Source organism: Mercenaria mercenaria, chromosome 2 (assembly GCF_021730395.1).
Source record: "Mercenaria mercenaria strain notata chromosome 2, MADL_Memer_1, whole genome shotgun sequence".
Taxonomy (NCBI): Eukaryota; Metazoa; Mollusca; class Bivalvia; order Venerida; family Veneridae; genus Mercenaria; species Mercenaria mercenaria.
Window position 1 is genome coordinate 83,364,081 of NC_069362.1, and position 11,248 is coordinate 83,375,328.

Consider the following 11,248-nt stretch of genomic DNA (forward strand, 5'->3'; position numbering starts at 1 on the left):
TGCCATACGGTATCAGATGGTACGCCCTTTGGTATCCAAGACTTGAGCTGCTTGTTTTTTTCCTCAAGAAGAAAATCCATGTCTTCCCCAAGTGAGGTATTACCACTTGTACTAACAGAACAATAATCATCATTAAGTTTTCTAACTTCATCAGGCATCATTAAGTCCTGCAAAACATCATGAAGTTCAATGTTCTGGTATTTTGGATGAGGTCTTGCATAGAACAATTCTTTTGTCATATACTTGGCACTGCGTAGCAAGTTGGCATTATTTCTCCTTACAGCCATCCTGAAGTTTAGTATTGCTTGCGAAAACCTACATACTTGATCCATCAAGTATTTAAGGTTTGGTCGACTGTCCTTTGAATATTCATCTGCAGTGTGTTGGAAGAATCCTTTTGGGTTCGGCTCTTGTCCAGTCAACAAACAATGGCGAACATAGGGAGTAACTAGTTCTTTCAAGGAAGCTATATGGAAAATTTGTAAAAGACTCCAGCTCTTGTGGTGATCTTTGCAGGCTTTTGCGTATTGCTTTGCTGTCTCTGAAACAAACCCCATCAGCTCAGATAATGTTTCAAAGAATGGCACCCAGTTAAGCTCAACAAATGCTTTTACCAAATTCATCTCATAATGGCCAGAGCCTATCCTAAGGTAAAACCAGTCAAATTCAAGTACGTATGAACATTCACTGTTATCAGAATGTTTTTTCTTAACATGGTTCATGTACTCAGACTTTCTTAAGAACTTCTGGTTACAATCTTCCACTGTACAGAGAACTGCTTCTTCTTTGAGCTTTCTACAAATCTCAAAAGGCAAGCCATCACAACAAATAAAAGTCCAGTATCTTTTTGTGCCACCATATTTATTGATACCATTATCAACACCTATCTGCCGCAGAACTCTTGCTATTGCCTCAAAACTATTCGGATTACAGAACACAGGATCAGTAATGATAAGCTCATGTTGACCTTTATGATTGTGTTTAACATGCGAATATCGGGAGCTTGTTTCTTTAGTGATCTCTGTAGTCCCATCTTTTGTGTCAAAATTGATCTTTACAAAACTAGCTTCAGGGAAAGCATTACCAGCATTGGCACCAGTTACTTCACTTTTTCCAGAAGACTTTTTCTGTGCTTTAGCTCTTTTAATTCCATCTCTGTCCTTGCATCCTTCACATACCTGCTTTCTTTTACGGTTCACAGTTCCGCATGCTGCACATGTCACAGTTGTTGCTTCCAATAAGTCACTGGCAACCTTCCTATCTATGTTATCGACATATTCTCCATCTACTAACTGTTGGTCAGCTACAATAATGTCAATAGCATCTTGCACAGAGTGATGTAACATTTCATAATGCATCTTATCCATCTCTGAAAATCTTTCTGATTTCTGCTGAATTATCTCGTTTGCTGCATGTTGCAATTGCTCGTATGACTGAGCATTTTTGGATATGCTGAGGTCCAACTTAGACAAATGTGATAAAGTGAAAACCTGAACTGGTGGTTTAAGCAGAAGTTCATTTTGTAAGTTAGTAGTTAACAAAGGTACTACCGCTTTGTTAGTTATTATTGATATTCTAACCTTATTAGCCGGTTTAATGACATATGACCTGCCAACAACTTGTTCATTATCAAACACGTTTATCAAGTCCATATCAGGACACTTTTGTGCTTCTGACCCCTGATCGCGAAGCCACTCAGTAACAGATTTGTACTTTCCCCCTGGACATCCTTTTCCTAAAATATCAACTGCTGTTTTGCTTCCTGTGACTATATAATTAGAAACATTCATCAGAAATGATATTGGTGAAATCAGTGTTGGTGAGGCCACCATGTACAATTGCTCCATAGCACGAGATACAGATAGATGTTTTTCCTTTGTTACTGCATCTATGTCATTCTTCATTTTCCCAACACCTAGCACGAATGAAAGTACAGACTTCTGTCTTGACTTCAACCACTGTACGACATCAAAATTAGCAAGAGTGTCCACATCTTTATACATTAGGGAAAATGATCGAGCATCTCTACATACTTCATCACTTAGGCTACTCCCAATGTAATGGCAAAGTGTATGTAACTCATCTTGAGGCAGAGAATCCACAAGACCCTTCCACAATGATTCTGTGTCATTTTTGCTCATAACAGAGACTGCTTTCTTAATTTGGGTCAGTAAAAAGGAAACTGAAGATCCTTCACCAGCAGAAGTTTCTCCATGAAAACTTTTATCTGTACTGTATTCCATAGAATTGTCCGACTCCTGATCTGGTTGTAGTGACACTGATGGTTTGGGCACTGTTGTTGTTTTCGTAACTGTAACTGTGGCTGTTTTCTTTTTAACAGATTTTGACTTTAAAAGCCATGGTCTTTTACTCCTGTCCGGAAAACATAATTCACAATTCGAATCATGAGGTAAAAACAGTTTTGCCACTTGTTTTGAACTGGTAGTGTCACTTGTCTCTTCTGAGTGGCTACGTACACGATACAATTTACGAGCATCATTTTTGCAAATAAAAGTAGGATGAACTTCATCTAAATCATTGTCAACATATATGCCATAAAGTTTGCAAAGCTCTTCTTTAAACATCTCTTTCTTGTATTTGGAAGTAGACTTCACATTTTTAATATTTTCACCACAAACGCGACATATCTTTTCAAGATTTTTTACATGTTCTGTTAATAAGCCTTCCATTATATATTGTTTTCCAGTACAGAGCAGCTATATGAATGAATATAATTCTTTTATTTGCCTTGTTAATAGCATTCTAAGGTCTTTTTTATTTTCTATTGTTTCATATATGTCCCTTATTTCGTAACGATAATCCAAAAAGTTTGGCAATCTCAGGATGTGATATAATGTATTTTCAGCAGCTGCTATACCTCTATCGAGATTATTCAATTTATTCTTCAAACTTAAAATATCCTCTGATAGGTCTGAAATTAGTAAGTCAAATAAGTCTTTGTAAATATAGACAACATGTACATGTTTACTATGCAGCTGATGCATTAGCATGCAAAAAAGGTGTCTTGAGTTAAAAGTCTGGGTCGTTAAAAAAAATCTCTAAAAATGATGACTAGACTTGGTTGATTTATTACACAAAATGCTACACGCCTCCATAATATTCAGATACTACCTAAAATTGTCTGTTAAGGTATTAGGCCCCTAATAGTAATGTTTAAAAAATGTCATTTGCTTGGTATATTCTTACAGTTGCCCATGCTTCGCATTTTGTTGCAAATTTTTAAAAACTTTTACAGTGCCGTTTTTTTATAAATTTTGTGTTATTTATGGTATTTCCTCAAGCTCAAATAGAGACAAATTTCAAAGTGGTGGCCTTTATCCAAAACGTTTGCAGCAAATTCATTATACCATCATTTTTTATGAAAGAATCATCAAACTATTAGTAAACAACTATAAAACTATAAAAAAAAAAAGTCATTTTCTCAAGGGTGCCTCAAGTAAACGGATTTAATGAGACAGATTTTTATCTCCAACATTGAAAAATTAAGGTCGAATCCCGCGGGTCTGTTTTGAATTTTGCTCACTTTGTTTAAAAGAAACTGTGGGGCAGAGGTAAAACCTACCTACATTTCTTCCACAATATGTAATCTAAGAAGGAAAGCAAAATAGAGAACTTTTACCGCACGTAACTCAGTATTTTTAAAGATGTCTAACTCTACCCCATTCTATTTCAGAGGTAAATTCACTTTGAACAGCAAGAAATCGCTTATCAAATGAATATTTTCCACTTTTGTACAATAAATAAATAACAAGTCTTGAAAGAAGTAAAAACCTACAAGAAGAAAAGAAAAATAAGGGAAAAAAAATTGGTCCCAGTGAGGCATGAGCCTACGCCCCCCTGAAAATTGCTGTCAAAGTAGGATTATGTAGAAATTGAGTACTCTTCAAAAAGGAGATACTCTATTATGGGCCTAATACCTTAATGATGTACATTGGATTTCATAACTTTATAAGTACATTTTGATCACTTGACCTACTTCCTTATTTTTAAACTACAGCAAACATTTATGAACCTGACAAATTGTTCCAATACTATACTAACAAGTGAATGAAGTATTGCCATGCAATACAAAGTCCCCTACTGGAAGGCACCTAATTTTCTCTACTGCAGTATAACATAATGAACTGATATCTGTCAATGATGTATAAACAATATTGTACTATATATACAATATGTTATAACAAAACACTTGGATTAAAATTTATATATATAAAAACCTACAGTTGTTTTCATATTGAATTTTTTTGGCTGATTATAAAAATGTTATCATGTAAGTTATTTAAAGTAACAACAAAGGGAAATTAATCTTTAAAAAAAAAAAAAAAAAAAAAATCTATATAATATAAGTCCACAAGAAACTCTTTACCAGGTAGAGATAGGTCAAAATACACCTAAAAATTGGATGTAACATGCATGCTGTACCACAGAAAAGTGGTCTCGATTTTTCTCTACCACCAGTAATAAAAAAGTTACAATAAAATCTATTTATAGTAACAACAAAGGGACGTAATTCTAAAAACAAGGGTGCCTCATGGTGGTGAACATTTGGTCCAAGTTACATCAAAATCCCTCCATGCATGAAGAAGAAATGTTCCGTACAAAGTCATTCTTGAATTTGACCTTTGACCTCTAAATATGACCTTGACCTTAGACCTAGGGACCTGGTTCTTGCTCATGACATGTTGTCTCATCCAGGGGAATATTTGTGCCAACTGATATCTAAATCCTGCTTTGCATGACAAAGATATAGACCGGACAGGAAAAAAATCCTCTTGACCTTTGATCTCAAAGTGTGACCTTGACCTTTAAGCTAGGGTACTGGGTGTTGCGCATGACACGTCGTCTCATCATGGGAAACATTTATGCCAAGTAATATTGTAATCCCTTGATGGATGACAGAGTTCTGGATCGGACAGGGAAAAAACCTTATTGACCTTTGACCTCCAATTGTGACCTTGACCTTTGAGCTAAAGGTCTGGGCTTTGCGCATGACATGTTGTCTCATCATGGGGAACATTTGTGCCAAGTAATATTAAAATCCCTTTATGGATGGCAGAGTTATGGATGGGACAGGAAAAAAACTGTTGACCTTTGACCCCCAATTGTGACCTTGACCTTTGAGCTAGGGGTCTGGGATTTGAAAGTTGTGCATGACACATCGTCTTATTATGAGGTACATTTGTGCCAAGTAATATTAAAATCCCTTCATAGATGGGAGAGTTATGGACCGGACAGGAAAAAAGCCTTGTTGACCTTTGACCTCCAATTGTGACCTTGACCTTTAAGCTAGGGGTCCAGGTTTTGCGCATGACATGTCGTCTCCTCATGGGGAACATTTGTGCCAAGTAATATTAAAATCTCTTCATGGATGGGAGAGTTATGGACCGGACAGGAAAAAAGCCCTGTTGACCTTTGACCTCCAATTGTGACCTTGACCTTTGAGCTAGGGGTCCGGGATTTGCGCATGACACATCATCTCATCATGGGGAACATTTGTGCCAAGTAATACTAAAATCCCTTCAAGGATGGGAGAGCTGTGGACCGGACAGGAAAAAAGCCCTGTTGACCTTTGACCTCCAATTGTGACCTTGACCTTTGAGCTAGCGGTCCGGGTTTTGCGCATGACACGTCGTCTCATCATGGGGAACATTTGTGCCAAGTAATATTAAAATCCCTTCATGGATGACAGAGTTATGGACCGGACACGAAATTGCGGACGGACGGACGGACGGACAGACGGAATGACGGAAAAGTGCATTCCTATAGTCCCCAAAACTGGTTTTCAACCAGTAGGGGACTAATAACCTGAACAAGAGCACCGCTAAGCAGGGCAACGAAATTGTAAACGGACGGACGGACAGAAGGACATCAAGGGTATAACATAATACATCCCGTATCAGGCGTAATAATAACAAAGTACAACTCATCTCAGATATCATGGTTTTTATATATCATACATTGTTATACAGTCAGGGGTGTAACTGTTTTTCAATTTATGTAACCTATTTCAGTTACTTTTTAAAGCATTTTATCAACTATATTAGTTATAAAATATAGTTAACTGAACTTAACTGAGGTAAATTAATAAAAAAAATCTTTCTGCAATTCTCACAAGGTGACCTTTAATAGGAATTTTTTGGTATGAAATCAAACTCTCTTTTAGCCAAATCATGACCTGATAAACATAATGGGATGTTAAGATTGTTATAGCTTTAAAACCTTTGTGTAAAACTTTATCAGCCATGGGTAAATAAATTTAATGCATGGCTGGAAAGATAAAATGTAAAGGATTCAGGAAATAAATTCATTAGTCTCATTTAAAAGAAGGAATTTGCACAAGAGGTCTTTTTAATATATTATGATAACTGAAACAAGTTATATGCAAGTATAAGCAATAACTCATATGGGTTATAAAATGCGATAACTTGAAACAGTTAAACCCATGACTGTTATATAATGCCTAAAAAAATATTTGTTTCCAGTAACATATTCAAAAGAAATACGGTAGGTATGTCAGAAAATATTATATTTTGAATTGAAAGTAGGACTTTTCTCAAATAATTTTTGTGTCCTTAAACATGAAAAATTAATACAAGTAAGGGGGTTATGCCTTTTGAGCATCAATAGGTTTATTTCTAACATCCCTGACAATGTTTAAAGCAGAAACAGTGCAGCTTTGCAACTTTTTGTTAAAGAATTGAATCAAACTTTCCTAAACACACACACGCATTTGGGCGGGGGGGCATAAAAATCTCATAGGCCAAAAACACTTAGGGTCAGGCCAAAAATATAGTGAATTCAGGATACCGGAAACAAACATTTTTTTACGCCTAATAACACAATCTCCAGTCTTCTATCTAAATGCTGTGAAATCATTTATATTCATGGGAGACTAATTGTCGTGGATTTCATTGTTGAGTTAATCCACAAAATTTAATCCCAACCAACAAGTAAAATTCCCATTCACTCTATGGTCATAAGTTGAAATCCACTAATTCATATCCCCACAAAATTGTGTTTGTGATGAAAACCACAAAATTTCATGCCCACAAAATTAAATGATTTTACAGTAGTTATTCTTAGCAAGCTAATAAAAGCTAAGCAAGGGCAAAAAGCAAGCTTAGCAGGAGTAAAAGCAAGCTTAGTCAGGGTAATATGTTGTTGGACCCCAAGATGCATGTTTATATTTCTTTACAGTCATGTTATATAAAGTATATTTCTTTGTCAGTAAACCTAGAGGCAGACCTTTTACATATCTAACCACTCACTCCACCAATTCTGAGTGACTTTTTTTTACACCAATTTTCCTCCAAAACCAGTTAAAAAAGATCAGTTCGAGGGCTTAGAGCGAAACTCGTCTATCTGTATATAGAAATAGAAGCAGATAGACCAGTTTCGCTCTAAGCCCTCGAGTTGAGTTATCTTTGAGCTAGATGCAACTGACACAATGGACCCTTTTGCAATGTTGAGAACCATACAGACATGACAGAAGCTTAAGACTACAAATCATACGTTGTTAACCACTACACGAAACTGCCATTAATAACATAGTTTTTGCAAAATATGATATTTGTTATAAAAAATGTACACCTGATAAACTATAGTATATCACTGTTATGGGTTCATCTGTTATAAGTTAATAACAGTCACAGTTATCACATTTTGTTAATATATGTTGATGAGGCCATGATGGCCCTATATTACTCACCTGAGTACCATTGCTCTTAATAATATAATCCAGTTTTGACAAAGATCACATGGACATACACATTAAATATCATCCGGATAAATATTTTTTTGTAACTGTCCCTTTTGACTCATATTAGTCAGGGCCAATCTCCATGTTAAGTTTGATGGTCCTAGGCTCAAATGCTGCATTTTTTGTACAAGTATGACTATTTCTTACCCTAAAACTTAAATAATATTTAAAACCAATCTCGTTACATGCTGCTGAGGTATATTCATTTACATAAAATAAAGGGAGGTAATTTGTCATAAATTCAGACTTAAGTTATCTACCCTGATTGTCTGACATCAGTCTGATTTATCATGTTTATTGTTGTTGAAGATACTTTGCAAATTTGTATCAAATCAAACCATAAACATGATAAATGAAGTTTTTTATAATTTCTTTATGACTGCAAAAGCCAAAATAGCAAATTTTGGACATTTAAGGGCCCATAACTCTGGGAGCCCATAATGGGATCTCGCCAGTTTTCGAAAAAGGAATGAATGTCATATTTTTTGTTTTACACACTTGTAAAACTCGAAACCGAAGTACACATACCCGATAATGGCCAGAAGGCTGTTTTTCTAGATATGTGCATGAGATGGTCTCTATCGTGTTCACAAGGAAATTGTGGACAAACAGACGGACGGATGATCACAAAAGCTAGCCCTGTCACTATATGACAGATGAGCTAAAAAAAAAAAAGCATGTGTTATTTACTGATCTTAGTTTTCTGTTGAGTGAGATTGGATAGACAGATTAGCTATGTGTTAAATTTATGTTCAATCTACAGTAAAATAAAAAAAAAAATATCCTATCATACAGATCCCTAGTAAAATGAGTGTGTTTTGAGAAATCCTGATTTTAATCTTGACCAAACTACTTATACCATGTATAAAATAACAGGTACATTACTTTTCTTTTAGTTCTTACATATCTAACAAGAGAGTCATAATGACCCTATATCACTCACCTGAGTAATATGAGCTACATGTTTCAAATGTCAAACTGATGATTTTCCGATGTACAATCAAGTAACCCCTGGGGCAGGGCCAAATTTACCCCAGGGATCATGCTTTGAACAAAGTTTGTAGAAGTCTACTAGGCAATGCTACATGTCAAATATCTTAGATCTAGGCCTTCTGGTTCATTTTTAGCAATTTATGAAGATTTCCCTATGTACAATCAAATAACCCCAGGGACTGGGTCAACTGGACCCTGGGGGAGGGGGGGGGGGGTCAAGATTGAACAAATTTTGTAGATGTCCACTAGGCAATGCTACATGTCAAATATCTAAGCTCTATGCCTTCTGGTTTATTTTAAGAAAATTTTGAAGATTTTTCTATGTACAATCAAGTAACCCCATAGGGCAGGGTCAGCTTGACCCCAGAGTGATGATTTTGTGGTGAAGTGTACTAGGCAATGCTACATGTCAAATCTCCAAGATCTAGGCTTTCTGGTTTATTTTTTTTTTAAATTTGAAGATTTTCCTATAGAAATCTATGTAAAATCAAGTGACACCTGGGGTGGGGTCAATTTTGATCCCGGGGTCATGATTTGAACAATTTTAGCAGTGGTCCACTAGGCAATGCTACATGTCAAATATATCTAAGCTCTAGGGCCTCTGGTTTTTGAGATTTTTTAAGATTTTCCTATGTAAAATCAAGTGACCCCTAGGGTGGGGTCAGGAATTGAACAAACTTGGTAGAGGCCCACTAGGCATTGATGCTTCACACCAAATATCTAAGCTCTAGGGCTAGGGCTAAGTTTCTCCTTTTGGTTACCATCGTAACCAGAGTTCTGCATGGCATTCAATTCTTTGAACAATTTTTGTAGAGCTTCGACCAAAGAACATTCTTGTGAAGTTTGGATGAAATTGGCCTAGCAGTTTATGAGGAGATGTCGTTTAAAGTAAAAGTTTATGGACAGACGGTGAGTGATCAGAATAGCTCACCCGGAGCCTTTGGCTCTGGTGAGCTAACAACACATGAAAATTGTTTTGGACTGGTTTTTCAAAAACAGTTCTGGGTCAAGGTTAAAAAACCAAGGCATGGAGATAAAAAAACACACCCATTTCTATGGCGTATAATAAGGGCCACTATATAAAAAAAAACAACATACCAGTTTCAGCTTGGGAATCCATGACGATAATGTAGATCTACCTGAAAAGCAAAACATTAGGTCTTGAGACATTTGTGAGATTGTTACAGGAATCTGAACATGTTGAACACCTATTATTATGTTGTCGGCAACCGCTATTTATTCTGAATGCATAAAAATAGAGTCTAGTACATTTGTAAAAAATAAGGGGAAATAATTCAAATGTTTGCAGTGTAAACAGTCAGGGGTGTAACTGTTTTAAGTTATGTAACCTATTTCAGATACTTTTTCAAGCATTTTATAACCTGTATTAGTTATAAAATATAGTTAACTCAGGTAAGTTATTCCAAAAAAGTCTTTTCGCTGTTCTCACAAAGTGACCTTTAAAGTGAAATTAGTAGCAAACTGAGGTTAATCAAATTCTCTTTTAGTCTGAGCATGACCTGACAAGCATAATGGGATATTAATGAGATATTAAGAGTTTTATAGCTTTAAAGCTTTTGCATAAAACTTTACCAGCCTTGCATGAAAAATTTTATTGCATAGCTGGAAAGATAAAGGTCAAGAATTCAGGAAATAATTGCATTAGTCTCATTCAAAATGAGGAATTGGCACAGGAGGTCTTTGTAATATTTCATGATAACTGAAACAAGTTATGAAAGTTTAACCAATAACTCAAATGGGTTAAAAACTGTGATAAATTGAAACAGTTACACCCCTGAGTGATCTAAAACATGATTTAGCATGACAATAAACTATTGATACTTTTTGGTTTCAAATACTCATTTTTACTTCATTTGCATTTTATAAAAGTTTATTAAAGTATAAAGTTGATTAACACCTTCTATACTTCTATACTGACTGTTAGATTCTATGATCCAGGGCACTGGAGTCAATCAAGGGTTATATTACATCATGAACACATTTGCAATGATCTCTAATGAGATGGTGATTATTATAGCCGAGATGTAAACTGCAGATCCAGTCCTTAGTTAGAGTCAGGGGTAACAAATATTGTAAATTTTTTCAGAAAGTGCTATCAAAGAGGAATGATTTTATGACCAAGTGCTTTACATTTATGTTTAATGCCTATAACCAGTGATGCCAGTCTAATAGTAGGCAAGCTGTGAGGTAATTAATTTTACATAGCTTGGCTTTGATATCACATAATGATCAAAGTTGGTTTTGTCTATAAAGCACTTAGCAGCCTGTTACATACTGCAATTTGGTATGGTAATACTTGTTAAAAGTCTCACATAGGAGAAACTACCTTTGAGCTGTGTTTTATTTTTTGGGGGGAGGGGGGATGGAATCATCATTAATACCCATACTAATGAATATTGTCAGCTATCAGTTGTATTACAGAGGCAATGACTGGTATGGAAAGGGTCACCCCTA